The 13974-nt window shown below is 40.0% G+C and overlaps 1 long non-coding RNA gene across 1 annotated transcript in view; it reads right to left on the reverse strand.

Annotated features, from left to right (window-relative positions):
- The window catches only part of LOC116999532, a 34829-nt gene extending 21180 nt beyond the window's left edge, over positions 1-13649 (reverse strand). The window contains exon 1 of the long non-coding RNA XR_004418577.1: positions 13139-13649. This is a non-coding gene — a long non-coding RNA (uncharacterized LOC116999532). The remainder of the gene's footprint in view (positions 1-13138) is intronic.
- Positions 13650-13974: the final 325 nt, after the last annotated feature.

Consider the following 13974-nt stretch of genomic DNA (forward strand, 5'->3'; position numbering starts at 1 on the left):
AATTTTCTCTCAAATCCACTGCAAGGTGAAAATAATACTAAAAAAACCACCTTTATTTCATAAATTAACTGCCTTCCCCATTCCACTGGATTACTTTTATCTTTAACTGTGTACTTGAAAATTAATTGCCATGTTGCTTTGTTCTCTTTTCCTAATATAAACTATGACAAGAAAAAGAGAAGCAAAAGAATAAATACCAAGGGCCACTTTTTCCAATGGAACTCCAAATAGTCACAAATAGTGTGTGCTGGTGTACAGCTTTTTATGACAGTAGATATATATTTACATATACAAAACACATTGTTAGCCACACAGTTTTTTATCAACGTGGACTGTCCCGCTGCCTGCACAAACACTCACAGATACTCTGAACATATTTCTGCAGAATTACTCGCAGTTTACCTTGAAAAGGCAAGTGAAACTGGCAAGACTGTGCTGATATTTTTACCTAATGAAACTTTTCCAAGCACAGAACAATCACCTGTGCTCCTTGGGTATGAAACCCAGTGAGTCTGAAGTTGTAATGGTAAGTAATTTCTTATTGATCAAAGAGTCACATTCTGCAATAAGGTAATCTCTTTTTTGGGTGTGGGTGTGTGTGCATTTGTCTTTTATTTGTTTGTTTGTTTTTAAATTTATTTCCCTCTCCAACACCAAAGCGCATTGCAATGCTTTATAAAAACAAATTATTTCTGTGAGGAAAACAGGGCAGAAAGAGAACAAAATATAAGTAATTTCAGCCCAAAGGGTAATTTTTCTATAAAGTTTTATGCAGCTGAATAGAAGGTTTTGGCATGAGAGTTTTTTTCACTCATAAGTATAATGCCTTGTTATAGTGAATATTAGAAGTCAATCCTTCATTACCCAGCAAACAGAAATTAAATAGAAACCCAGTAGGTGACTTGGATTTAAGACTCAGTGACAATATATTTCCATCAGTCCAATTTAGTTTTCTTTTACTGTAAGGTCATTACCTTCTGAATGCAAGTCTGGAGAGTGTCTTCACAGCCATCTTTGGGAATATTTGGAAGGGCATTAGTAGGCATCTAGCCATTCCAGTTGCAGTAAGGAGCATTAATCACTAATCCATATGAAAGTATCTATCTGATGACAGTGTACTTAGAATCTTCCTAACAGACAAAAGGAATATGTTCCTAGAAATATGCAGAAGGACCACAAAGTTCTCTTTGTAATTCATAACTACATAATGAAAGGCAGAAAGCAAAGAAAAAACAAACTATTTCATTTATTACATAGAAAGAGCATCACTTTTCAGAAAAAAACATTTTCATTTTCTTCATTACCACAGAGCTTCTGTCCTTCTGCTTTTTATTTCTTATGGGCTTGTCTGTGCTGTGTATTCCATTTTTGTGGTCCACTTAAAATACCAAATGGACACAACCAAAACCTGTTTTTTAGACTTGATCTCATGAAGAGAAACACTGTCCAAGGGATGTAGAAAGGGGAATTAGTAATAATATTAATATTATTCTAAATTTCACACACTTGCCAAGGCAATTAGGAGGTCCCCACTGCCATCACAGTTACACTGAGCCTTGGGTCACTGTCTCCTGGGAAAGGGAAGCATCCAGAAACCACAGGAGAATTGCCCTGGCAGGTCTCACGTTCAATGACCTTTAAAAAAGGCTCTGTGCACTTCCTAACTGCTGCTCCCTTGTACAGCCCAAGCTCTAAGCCTGGAAGAAAACACCAAATTTTAACACCATGAGGAAGACCTGTGTTGAGATACAGAAATGGAAAGTAGAGATAAAACTGTAAAATATTGGAAGAAAATACATTTTTTCCCGACTTCCTACGTAATTTAGCAATTCAGTCACAATTCAACCACAGCATGCTTACGGGAAATGAGTACATGTACTCTTCAACTCTGCTTCTTGTGACAGAAATTATAAGGGTAAAGATTAGAGAATCTAATAGCTGTAAGACTGAAACCTCCAAGTTACTTTTCTATTTTTAAGAAGAAGTGAAGGCTTCTTTTGCTAAAATATACAAAAAACCATATGTCTTTATGGACTGACTTAGAAAAAGAGATGAGCAAATCTGGAAGACAAACAGGAATTTTTGCACAACAGTTTGTGTAATACTAGGTAAGCAATTGCATGTGACTGTAGGCATATATCTCTCTAGCCTGAGTGGGTGAAGCTGATCTCTGATCTGCTGAGTGAGCCTTTTCAGTTACTAAATAAACCTTTTTTTCAAAACCATTTTTAAATCATTTCAGAAATTCAGATCAATGTTCTGTAGTAAAGAGTCAGTTCCTGGTTGAAATAAAGCAATTCTAAAGAGTTAGAAATGCAATCCAAACCATGAATCTCTACTAAAATGGCATTTAGTGGACAGTTGACAAAGAGCCCGAAAATAAAACCAGATTTTGATTAAATGTTTACAGATCATCTATGGAACTGACCTTTACCCAAACTGTAGCTTGGAACACAGACTTCAGCAAGTTTTAAGCATAATTTTAAAGCACAGAGAAGTCAGCTGCCTTTCAACAGAGACTGCCCAACACATACTTTAAAGCAAAACCTATTATTTATTCTGTGGCCTCAGATGCTTTGAATGGGTTTACATTTTTGATTGTAGCATTTGGTATCTGCAGCAGAGCATTCAGAGTAAACCCTTAAAAACAAGTGATGCCAGCCTATGGTAGGACCTAAGCACTCTGTATCTGATCTGGCTATTCATCAAATCATCTCAAAATCAGCTGTTAGGAAAGGTATGATGGGAACAAAGGAAGTCTGAAAACCAATGACTTCTGACCCAAAAAAGTATCTTTGTGTGAATCCAGCCACAAAGTTGTGTATACCTCCAGTTGACAGTCTCAGTTCTCCATACTGAAATAACTGTCAGGAGACCCCTTTGTTAATGAGTTATTGTCCAAAAATTGTGTTGTGAGGAATAATAGCAAATATGAATAAAGGGGGCAAAAATGTGGCTATAAGGAAAAAAAAAAATCTCCCACCCTTTTCACTGCATCTACAGGGATTTTGGTTTTTTTTTTTCAGTTCCCCTGCACCATTTTATTCAAACCACTCTTGTTGTGGCACCATTCAGTCTTTTCCTTCTGTAGAAGCCTAAGAGGTGTTTCAGCTCTGAGGCAATGAGAAGAGACCTCTGAACTTTTATGAGCATGATGTGGGGAAAGGGTAAGAAAAAGAGAGTGCAAATTAAATCTCTTTTAACTGCAGGTTTACTACTTACAGGCTGCCCACCTGTTCCTTGGGCAACAGGGGCATCTTGATGTTTAAAAAAAGAGGACTGAGCTTGGAGCATGCGTACCAGTGTACCAATCTTATTCTAGCAAGGCAGTAAGGAAGCATTTAACTCTTGGTCCATCTGCAAGCAGCATCTGGGAATAAGAGCTTGGAAATACTTACTATGTATCAGTATTGCAAGTCCACTCCAGGCACAGAGTCTCCCAAGAAAAGTTGGAGTGTGTGCTGAACATGTGCTGTGCTATAGCTTGCCAAGAGAGCAAGATAAAGAAAGGACAAAAGCAAAGAAATCTTTGAGATGTAACTCAAAAGAGAACTATTAGGGGATTCCAAATTACACTACAAGATTGCTTCAATTAGTTAGTTCAATTAATGTGGGAACCAGATCTTTTAAAATTTAAAAAATATAGAAAACAACTGAACACTTTTCTAAAACATACCTACATTTGCTGTAACATTTTTTAAGCATTAATCCATTTATCTTTGCAACTTACCTACAACTCAGGTATCATTATTTGTATATAATGGGAAAAGTTAGACTCTGAAATTAAACTAAGAGAAACAGTTTCAGAGTCATAAATGCATCCAGCTCTCCAGGTGGAATTCAAAGTGTCTGCGAGCATTAATTGCAAGATGAAAAAAGTACCTTGAAGTCAGTGGCATGTCACACACATACTGCCACATACTGAATTGCATGGCTGCTTTTACAAAAGCTGAACCCTAAAAGCCTCACTCAAGACTAGACTAGGTCTGGAGTTCAAGTCTGCTAAATTTAGCCATCCAAGCAATTTGCCTAGCTTCCACAATCCACACAGAACATAAACACTTCTAACAGGGCAGTTTGTTCTCTCTTGAGGTGGGAGTTGAAAGCACATTTTTCCCACAGACGAGAGTGATACAGCACTGAAGCCTACACATCTACCTCTCAGGTGGCTGAAGGCAGGGAAATGGGTCTGACCCTTAAAGAAACTTACTGTCATTTCTCATCATGATTTTTCCACTTCTCTGAAATCTCTACCTTTTAGTCTGTAAGCTTAACATAAATCTTCCTGCAACTTCATACTATTTTTCACCAGTCCTTCCAGTGTTAACTATGTACAGAGGAGAGGGTTGGGGTTTTAAGATAATGGTACATCCAAACCAGATTTTTATTTTCAATTATATGAGGTTGCCACAGTGCAAACAAGCCTCAGTACCATCCAGAGCACAGCCCACTTGTTAAGCAATTCTCATTAAAGCATGAAACCAGCTGTGGGTTGATGGGACTAATGGACCATCAAGAGATTAGTTTAGTGTAATGTGTTATTAAGGAAAAAAACCCGCCTGTTATTAAGCCTTAACTGTTACGTTTTATCTTGATGATGAAAACTCACTTAAGCAAGTCACCTATCAGTAGCCACTATTATTCCTTGACCAAAAAGTCTCAGTTCACATTACTCTGCTCTTGTTTGGAGAGAGAAAATGCTCTTTCAGCTCTCAGATTGATAAATTATACAATTATATATCCAGGGATTTGTTTTTCATGCTTTTAGTGACATCCACCTTTGCAACTTAGAGAGCCAGAAGCAACAGAGAACTGAAAGCTGGCAGGAGGTTTATAATCTTTACACTGTAGAGACAGTGAAAAAAAGAAACTTGGAGGAACAGTATGAACTGACTCAAGCATTCTGCTTTGCTAGAAAGCAAAGAGAAAATAAAATGAGACCTGCAAGTCACAAGGGTTGGCTCTGCTGACCCAGGGAGAAAACAGCTGGCAAGCAGAGATGCTTTGCAGGCATTCTCTCAGGCCACTCTGACCTCCGGGGAAGCACAGGCAGCCCTCACTGCTCTACAGTATTCCTTCTCTTCAGCCTTTCCTTGTTCCCCTGGGTTGGAGGCAGATAGAGCTGTGGAAGCTCCTGGAGCAGGTTCAACCCCCTGACCTGACCAAATCCAACACCTGCTGCTGCAACATGAGGACTCAGCCTAAACTGAGACCAGCATAACACAAAGAAAATGTTATCCCTACCTTAAATTCTTGGTTTCCAAGACTTCTAAGCACAAAGAAAGCCACCTGTAGCTGCTCTCATGAAGAGCTCTCTGTGGTGCCCTGCTCCTGTGCGTTCTCTTTTAATCAGCAAGGTCTCTGGAGGCTGCGGTGAGGCTGTAAGAAGGAATGATTTTGCCTTAACTCACTCCTCAGGCCCCACCACCACACAGCATGTAGCTCCTGCTTCTTAACCTGCACCTGCAATGCTCACTAGTGCCTCTGCTTCCAGGGAATAACTGCAGGTTTGTAGCAAGGCACCAGATGCTTGTGGGTGTAACTGGGTGGGCTACCTCAGTGCTGGCACTGCTGGCTTCAAGCAGTCCATGTCCCAAGCACAGCCACCCTGACAATTAATGATGACAAGTGACCATCTCACTACCGCACTATCACATTCCTCTACACAGCTCCTTTACACATGCAATTATGGGATACCAGATGCAATATAACTGAACCATAGCCCAGCCCACAGCAAAGAGCAGCAGCACAACCCCTGCTTTCCAAAACGCATCAGTCACTCAGCTGCTCTATGCACTGGCTTGCCCAGGAGTAAAGAGAGAGATTTGGGTTAGTTTAGGTCATAACTGATACTGAAGTGACTACAGAAGGATATGATATGATATTAAGAACAGAAACACATTGCCAAGACCAGATGGTAATCACTCATGAGTTTTAAAGCAATTCAAGGATGAAATAGCTGAACTGCTGGAGACTCGTGTGACCTTTCATTTCAAACAGTCTGGGTACTTAGAACTGGAGGATAACATATGTGATGCAGAGGTACCAGAGGAGAATTACGAGAATATCAGACTGATGTCCATATTGGACAGACTAAGAGAAACTAGAAAGGGTTAGCAGACAACTGCATAAGCATTGTACCATAAATAATCCACACTGATAGAGTCAGTGAAGCTTCATGTAAAAGGTCATAATCCTGCTTTTCTTGTGATGTCAACAAGCTTATGCATGGGACAGGGTTATCTGAACAACACAGACTCTTTTTAATTCCAGAGGGCTTTGAAAAAGACCTTCAGCAAATGCAGCTCTTAGAGGGAAGGTCTTGCTTGGTTAGAAGACAGGAAAGAGAAAAAAATCATCAGCTCTTTCAAAGGAGGGAAGAATCAAGAGGAATTTTTCAGGGGTCTGTGCTGAGACCTCTACTGTTCAACATATTCATAAGAAAACCAGGAATGGTTGGACAGTGGAACAAAAGAACTTGTTGGTGACAGCACCTTTACCAGTCAGACTGCAGGCTGACTGTACAAAGTCTTAGAGCAAGACTGAGAATCAGAATGTGTAATAAAAATGACAGAAGATGTTTGGTACAGCTGAAAGAAAAGTGAGGTGCATGGAAAGAATAGTCCTTACTTCACACAAAGAATGATGGACTTTAAACTGGTTTTCACCACTCAGAAGTTCCTGGGGCCCTTGTAAGTTGCTCCATTGAAACAACACTTCAATACCCAGCTGCAGTCAACAGAGGAACTCGTATTTTTGGCATTTTTAGAAAAATAATGCAGAACACAATGTAAATATTTTGTGACTTTATAAATCCATTGGTTTGTTACTTCAACCTTAGAGATGGTTGACAGAAAGGCAACAAGGATGGATAATCAAGGGCATGAAAGCATTGTCATCTAAGGCTAAACATTGCAGTCTAGAAAAGGGATAACTGGGGATGATGTGATATACACAAAATAATTGTGTCATGGATAGACAGGAATTGATGTCCACTGATGTTCACTGTCTTTATTACAAGAACTGAAGAGTATCAAAAATACAGGTCCAGTACAAACACAATATTGTGCTTATTCACACACTAAACAGTAGAATGCAGAAACACGTTGTTAAATTACTTAAGGATGCTAAAAATTGGCATGGGTTTGAAGTGCACAGGTACATGGAAGAGAAATACAATGACAATTACAAATCTATTGAAAAACCAGAAAGTGCCTGAAGTGGAAATATTTGGGGCCTGAAAGAGATTCAAGAAGAAGTTTCACAAGTGTTTGTCATTTCTTATTCTTCCTGAGAAGTCTGTTCATAGGTACTTTTGGTAGCAGGGGCACTGGGTTGGATGGATAAGTGCTCTGACCCAGGACAGCCATCCAACTCAACATATTCATATCCCCTTCTGACACATTGGAATAAGCAGATGAATTCTAAGCTTTCAGTGAATGAAGCCCCTTTGAAATGCTCTGTTCCAAATGAAACACACCAGGGAATAAACCATCCATCACATCACGTGCTTTCCCTTAATCTGTGTGCAGTTTAGGTTTAAGCTTCTTTGAACGTGAACCTTCAAGTTGCTGGAAAATCAGGCTTTCTTGTGGAAATCAATTACATTTCTGTGAATGTTGTGTCAGGCTATAGGTGTCTCATCTGCTCCTGCCTCAGTAGAGTTTATTTCTGGTACCCACAGTAGACATCAGGACACCTCAATTAAAATTATAGTAAATGGCTCAGTTAAAGAGAAATTTTTGAGATATTTCAGAGTGATTCAGGTCTCCCTGAATGTCTTGAGATTAGGTAAACTCTTGTCAACATCTCATCATTTCCTTGTAAAGGAAAAAGAGTTGGAACAAGGAGTCAAAGACAAATGAATGGTAAACCTGGAGGGTAGGGCAGCCGAGGAACATGGACAACAAAAGTGAAATGCAGCATGGCAGCTGGCAGAAAAACAATCAGTGGTGATGTAGAAAAGGACTGTGAAAGTCTAATCCATTTTCAAGAGGTTTCAGTCAAGATCCTAACCTTGATACTGACCCAGATTCCAGTGCTCTTACTCACATTAAGTAACACCTGTTCTGTCAGATGCTATTTAGAAGACATCTCCCAGATATCACTGAAGCCACCCAGGTGGAGAGGCCATCAGCATGAGTTGGAGATAGGATCTCACCAAATTAACACAGGTCAGAATCAATCTCTGTCTCTTAAGAGAATGGAAAACTGTTTATAAGCACTCATTCTCCTGAAATAAAACTGGGGGTCAGGTAAAACTCCTTGTTTGAATATCATATCTCATTCTTTAAAGAGCTTACAGTCTTTCATATTCAGAATAAGTAAGATTATGAACTTTTAAACGGTATTTAAGGTAAGGGCAACGGAGCAGGGTGTGTGTACATGTGCGTGTACGTTAGGTCAGAGAAAAGGAAACTGATTAAAAGCACATAAATTCCAAGGCTTGAATGAAGTAATTTTTTTTTCTGAAGGAATCCTGTTCCCACTTTGCAATCAGCTCTTCCTTGTGTATTTTTAGCATACCAGCCTAGGTGTGCTGTGGTTTCTTAGCCCACATCTCTCACCTACTGAACTTCAGAACTATGGACATCCGATTTTTTTCTTAGGAAAGAGTTTGAATAACTTTATGGCAAATTCGGTGGTGATGGGACCAGGATTCCTGGAAGATGCAATGCATTTCCAAGATCTCTCTTGGAAATGTGCAGCAGTATATTAGAATTCAGTATCTAAAACTGTTCCTATTTTTGGCTTTCTGCACACTTGCTCCCATGGAAGTTGCCCAACTTTACAGCAGCAGCTTTGTTAGCAAACCAGCTCCTGAAATACCTAACATAAAACTGGAGGAATTTTACCTATTATCTCCCTTCCTTTTCAAGTAATTAATGGGTTTTTTTCCAACTATTACCTTCCTTTGCACTGAAAGAACTATCTGTTAATCACTTTGGTGAATTTACATCTGTCTTTGCCGCAAGAAAATCTAAATTTTAAATACAATACTTTCAGTCCGCAAGATTTTACTGTCTTGAAGTTTAACAAAGGAATACTTACACCGGGAATTATTGCATTATGATTGAAAGTTAGCATACAGCTTTTGAAGGTGAGGTTAGGGGTATGGTTGTATAAAATGTCAAGAGTCACTGATCTCTGACTTATCCTTACCTCACTGTCAGAGGCTTCTTTAATGCTGCTGTTTGCCTTTAACATTTGCCTTCTTAAGTCATCAGGTGGTACTAATCCACAATGAGATCTAAGCAGAATGTGAGACAAGCAAAGGCTGCTGCCAAAAAAGGTGACTATGTGACCTGACAAGGTCCTGAAGTCAGCAGAATTTCATTGATTTTTGTGCCTGAAAAGCCACAGCAGCATACTTGAGGGACATACAACTGCCAGGAAGTACAGCTGTAATTTCATACTGTGACAATGGCCTGAAGAAACTTCTTGTAGACATATGTTCTTGGATATGTTCTGTGAATCTGGAACATTCAAGGAAGGGAAAAAAAGTGCTTTACAGTAATTTCATAAGCTACATTACCTGTGAATCCCAAGTGAATCTGATGTGCTTCTTCCTATTAACCTCAGAAACCAGTGGCTAATATCCTCTAAAAAAGTGTTGCTTCAGTATATTAATCACTGGCATTTCCATTTTATATGAGCAGGTCCAGTGAAAGGGCACAAAAAGTACTCAGCATATCCTGCTTGCAGATTGAAGCTAAGTACCCTTCCTCTTCAGCACCAAACATAATTGAGGATGCTGTGGACAGCTGAGTCATCCAGGCTCATCTTGGGCTGAAGCCATCTGTGCAAGAACCATACTAATTTTTAATGATAAAGGCAACCATGAAAGAAAAGCCTGCCCATATGCTGTTTAATATGGATGTATCACACATGGCAATCACAGCCCCAGGTGTATCTGAGCTGCTAGAGCAAATAGTTTGCTTCTGATTAACAGCTCATTTTCTCTCTTAATTAAAATCATATACTTTTTGGGAAAAAAACCAACCAAACACTTCAAAGACCTTTTTAGAAAAGGCAGGCAGGACTGAGGAAGTCAACACTGGTTACCCACCCATGAAGTGTCTATTCCATGACTCTGCTTTTAGACATGTGGGTATTTGAGGCATTGCTTGCATAAGCAATGCTGCAGTTGCACTGCAGATTTGTTGGGATAAAGCTCTAAAAGCACATGCACTTGTGCTACCTGTGGAAGGCAGCACTTTCAGAAGAGGAAATGTTGCACCAGTTACTGTAAAGGAAGAGAGGCTAACCCTTCTAGATAATCTATTACAATTTTCTTCTTAACCAAAATACAGACAAACAAGATAGCCAGCATGGATGGAAGAACAACCAGAAAACTCAGTCAATTAATCCAGCAGATAATCTTTAAAATACGCCCAGAGATCAATGGGTCCTTCTGTTACAATCCCATCCCTTAACCAAGAGCTTTGTGCTCAGGCTGTGCTGGGGTGTCTCACACTCTGAAGAGGGTGTGCACAAGCCCCCCTTGGGGAGGGAGATGCCAATCAACAGAGTAGCAGCTAAAACAGAGGGCACAGTCTCAGCAGGAAAGCCCTTCCCTAGCTTCAGATAGTGAAGTACTGCAGGAAAGATGGAAGGAGGAGGACATTTCCATGAGAAAAAGGTTTGACATTCAAGCACAATTAACACTAACACCTCTCACTCACAAATAGATCGCAGAAAATGTGAGATATGGAAGGATTGCAAGGATCTCCTTTAGAGGAATATCCATACTCAGATGTTTGCCTGTGGTGTACATTACACAGCCAGTCACTAACACCAATCTCTCTACACCCTCCTACATGCAAAGCTTGTGCTATTCCTATCACTGCATCATTGCTCAAAACAGACAGTTTCACACAGGTTGTCACCTGTGAAAGTGAGGTCACCAAAGGGGAATTACGCCATCAAACAAAACAAAGTCTGTCTCAGGCTGTAAACACAGGAGATATCTTTTCTTTCGCTTTTGGGTTAGATAATTTTGTGAATAACGGCAGAGGGAAAGAAGGATATAGGGAGGAAGGGAAAAAAAAGAGAGATAGCAGGGTAGCTACTATCTGCCTGATGGGTTTAGTTAATTGCTATACTTTAATTTGAAATCTCTCCAAGACAGACTGTGACTGGGCCTATGCAGGGTTTTTAAAGATCAAAGTGCATTGTATGTAGACCTATAGAGAGACTGCAAAGGCTGACAGTGCCAGCAGGAAGGAGGTCAGCACAGCCCTTTCAGAACAAGGCAGCAGCACTGCACCCCACTCACATGCCTAGAGCTAAGCCACAAATACTGGGCTAGGATGAGGAGCTGGGTGGCCAGACCAAGATAAATGGCAGCAACAGCACAGAGACAAGAGCGGACGAGGAGCTACACACCAGTCACACCAGAGTATCAGCAGGGTAGCACAATCATGGAAGCTGCATAAATCCTCCAGGTGACCTCTCTCACCTGTCTGCAAGGACTGTGACCAAAAAGGTAAGAACATTATAGCTTTATAGCCCTGAACACATGCAAAATGAACAGAAGATTACAACCAAGAATAGCCAGTAGGTCACTTATTGTCTTCCTCATATATCATTGATAGTCTCTGTATTTTTCAGGACCTATGTCAGTACTTGTCTAATCTTTTGCACATGGTTTTACTGCACATGCAAGTCCAGTTTCCAAGCTTCTGAGCAGTTGCCTGTGGTGGCCCACACAAGGGGAACGTTTCATGTTGAAAAAAGGGTTCTCAAAACATTTCTCCCCATGTGCAATCCATCATGATCTGTATAGATTTTCTAACATTCTTTCTAAATATTTGTGCCTCTGATCATTCCCTATTATATCTCCATATATTCACTGGAGATCTGTCACCTCTTGTGAGAGCTGTCCCTCATCCTTCTTGCCTGTTATCACCCCTGAAACGTCTAGGGGACTGTAGTTTTTGGATAAAGTGAAGGGGAAGCATTTCTGGGATAATGCTTAATCCCTTGGAGTGATCTCCTTCTCTCTGAGCTATATGAGTGCTGTGTGTGAGGCACAGGGTTTTGTGGTAGAAAGTGTGGAGAAATCGTCCACTTCTTTGCTAGTGCTGAGTAATTTGTTTTCAGAGATTTCACTTTCCAACATAGGAGAGCACTAGACTGTGAGATCAGGAGTTAAGCCATACATTAGCTTGCATGTATACAGAATAATTGGTTTTGTTTATGAGTATTTTGGATTGCTCTTTTGATTTCTTTGAAATTATTTTCACAGCCTTCCTTTTAATACCTCAGGGGATTAAAACCAACACAGAGCATTGCATATGAGGAAGACATGCAATAAAATGCATGTAATGTTTTCACCTTTTATCTGAGTCTATCCTTGCAATTGGAAAAACACAGTTAAAAACAGAATGGTGTCTGACAATTTTTTAGTCATTACATCTTGTTTTGTGCTCGCAAGAGACCAATCATACTTTAAAATCCCTTTGAAAGTAACTTCCTTTCCTTAGAGGAGGGAAATGCTGGCCTGCAGTCAAGGGGGATACAGATTCAGACAAGTCCTGGAGTGTAAAAATTACACTGGGTTTTGGCTCAGGTTCCATGAGATGGACCCAACAGAGATGAAAAACACTGAAATTTTCTGTGGAAGCTTTGGTATCCTCTTACAGAGTTTCTTTAAGCCTGCCCTTACGTTTCTCAGAATCAGGAACAGGCATGAGAGCACAGATGTAATTCAGAGAACTCTTGCCTTAGACCAGCCCAAGGCTGTGTATTCTCTAGGTATGCAATCACTCTAAGATCAAAAAAAAAAGAGGAGAAAATTGACTTACAAACGTCATACAGATGGGAAAATCCTTCAAAATATGCAACTAATTCTGCTTCCCTGGCTCTGATATCTCCAGGACTGAAGAACTGACATTAGCTCTGTTGTCCTGAGATGAAGCCTGTGGGAAATCAAAGATTTCTGTCAATTTCCTCATTTTTAAAAATCTTTTTTCCCACTTTTCTGCAATCCTTTGTCTGAATGGCACCAGGGTGACAAGAAAAACATTTTCTTAAGTCCCAAAGGCCCCAGAGATCTTAAACATTACAGAGATTTTGGATGCATTATTTGGCATAACAGAATTAAAGGCAGAAGGCACAGTGTGCCACAGCTTACCATTGTCCCAGGATCATGAAGAAGTGTGTAGAAGCATCTTGGTCCCCAAGAAATTTGTGATTTCCATTGCAGTTTCTCGCCAGAGATGCAGGTTCAAGGCTGTGCACTCCAGAACTCCCAGGCATGTCACTGCTGCTCTGTGTGCCCTCCTTACCAGGTAGCAGCAGCATCCTTCAGCAATCCCTGGGCCTACATGCAAATCACATGCAAATCACAGACTTCACTGTAAGGGATTGCAGGCGTGGTTAAGAAAAAACCCAAAACATTTTGTTCATGAAGAATGAGAAGGTAACCCAGTAAAATGATATTTCAAACAGCCAACTCAACTTTAGCTATTGAACCAATGCAAACAAAGCATCACTCTGTCTTTTCTTGTGAATTCTAAGTCACCAAAGGCACATAAACATTTACAGTGGAAACAAATGTGAACCAAAGTAATTCATCCTAGACTTACAAAGGTAGAAATAACCAGACACCTGGACAGGTCCAACAGAAGCCAGTGCTTAGGAGCAAATTGGATAACTATTTCTAACACATCTGGCTGTTTAATTACACAGATTTTTTTTTAATTTGATTTTTGCCATTTCTTTTCTCTCTAGGATTTTCTGAGGCTTCAGATTTCACTTTCTGCATGCCACTTCTTTCTTTCCAAAGAATTCCTGCTCTTTTTTCATGTTCCATTTTAAATCAAGTCCCACCTACAGCACATTTTGATATTTCTGAGCTGTCACTTCTACCTATGATTCATTTTTGCGTGTTTTGTCATTCCTAATTTTGCAGTTTCTAGAAGTGGCTGAGGAAGATGGCAGGTGATAGAAAGATCTACAGGAGAGAAG

This window comes from Catharus ustulatus, chromosome 1, assembly GCF_009819885.2.
Source record: "Catharus ustulatus isolate bCatUst1 chromosome 1, bCatUst1.pri.v2, whole genome shotgun sequence".
Classification (NCBI taxonomy): domain Eukaryota; kingdom Metazoa; phylum Chordata; class Aves; order Passeriformes; family Turdidae; genus Catharus; species Catharus ustulatus.